The sequence below is a fragment of the Triturus cristatus genome, chromosome 9 (genome assembly GCF_964204655.1).
Source record: "Triturus cristatus chromosome 9, aTriCri1.1, whole genome shotgun sequence".
In the NCBI taxonomy this organism is placed as follows: Eukaryota; Metazoa; Chordata; class Amphibia; order Caudata; family Salamandridae; genus Triturus; species Triturus cristatus.
Window position 1 is genome coordinate 764,790,121 of NC_140592.1, and position 1,350 is coordinate 764,791,470.

Here is a 1,350-nt window from a genome sequence, read left to right on the forward strand (position 1 = left end):
CCATTCAAGATACTATTGTTGCAAACAGTAATTCAGTTGGTTTCCACGGATGATTATTTGGATAACAGAGATCTGTAAGACACAGAGTTTCATGTGGCACCTAGACAGTCAAAGGTTTCTTCAGTTTTCAGTAGCAGAGCAACATTTCCAGTTCAAGGCCTTACTTTTCATCCTTTCATCCTCCATGGATGCTCTCCAGAGTATTGGTTCCGGTAGTAGCAGCTTTGCAAAAAGACAAAAAGTGCGAATTTTTTGCCATACCTGGAATATCGGTTAATTTGTGAATCAATAATATTGTGTCAAAAATATATTGGAGTCAAGAACATTGTTCAACAGGATGTTTCACATACAAATGTTGTTTTTAAGTACTTTGTATCCAAATAATGGATTTATTTTAAAATGTGTTGCTCACAGATGAAGCATAAAGAACATATTTAAAAAATCTAGCACAGTCAAACGTCAAGATGCTAGGAAGTGTTTACAGACAGATGAGTCATAATCCCAGTTATGCTTTTACACTGTCTTCTTGAATTTCGAATCAACTGAAGTAAACTTTCTGGTTGGGAAGTCTCATGGCGAAACCGGATGCAGGGGTCACGTGTCTAGGCATTCTTCACTCACAGTTAAGTTTTCAGAAGTTTGAGTGCTTTCTGCATGTTACCATACAACATATCAGTGTGTGAAGGCTCATATGTGTACCGATGATTGGAGTATTTTCCAAGAAGATCAGCTCTAGCTACCAGAGATGGATCTATGAAAACAACCTTGGGTACATACTGGCCATCAAGTAAAAGGTTCTTGTCAGTTGGATCATGAACAACGTTCAGAAGAATGAACTTCTCTAGTTTCTGGATGCCTTTGTGCTCAGCAAATGTTTTCTTCAAAGCTTGAGAGTGTGAGCAGTCATCTCTGTGGTTGATAACAAGCAGTGGTTTGTTACTGGTCTTGGCTTTGGACAGGTCTTCATCATAGGTCTGAACTCATTTAAGACTGTCGCCCCACACCCTGGAAAGAGTCTGGACCTTCTTTACTTCCGGTTTCTTGGCGCTCTCTTTGGCTAGGCTGTATGAAGAAAGCACCAGGACCAGAAGGGCTGCCACGCAACCTTTCACCATGTTGAGCGATGTCTGGCCTCCCACCTGCACTTGTCTTCTGTCCTGGGAAAGTACTCCGGCTTTGGATGGGCTTTGTATCTTTTTTAAATAGTTCTATATGTTATCGTTTTTAAATAGTTTATTATGTTTCTATTGGTTTTTATTTTATACCTTCTTATTATTTTAATGTTAAGTATGTGGAATCATTTTTTACTTTCATTTGACCAAATATTTAGAGACTTTTTTATTTTATTTG

General features: G+C 38.4%; 1 pseudogene; it reads right to left on the reverse strand.

The window, feature by feature from the left end:
- Window positions 1-623: 623 nt before the first annotated feature.
- LOC146798808 (anterior gradient protein 2-A pseudogene) lies at window positions 624-1,115 on the reverse strand (annotated as a pseudogene).
- Between the last annotated feature and the right edge of the window lie 235 nt (window positions 1,116-1,350).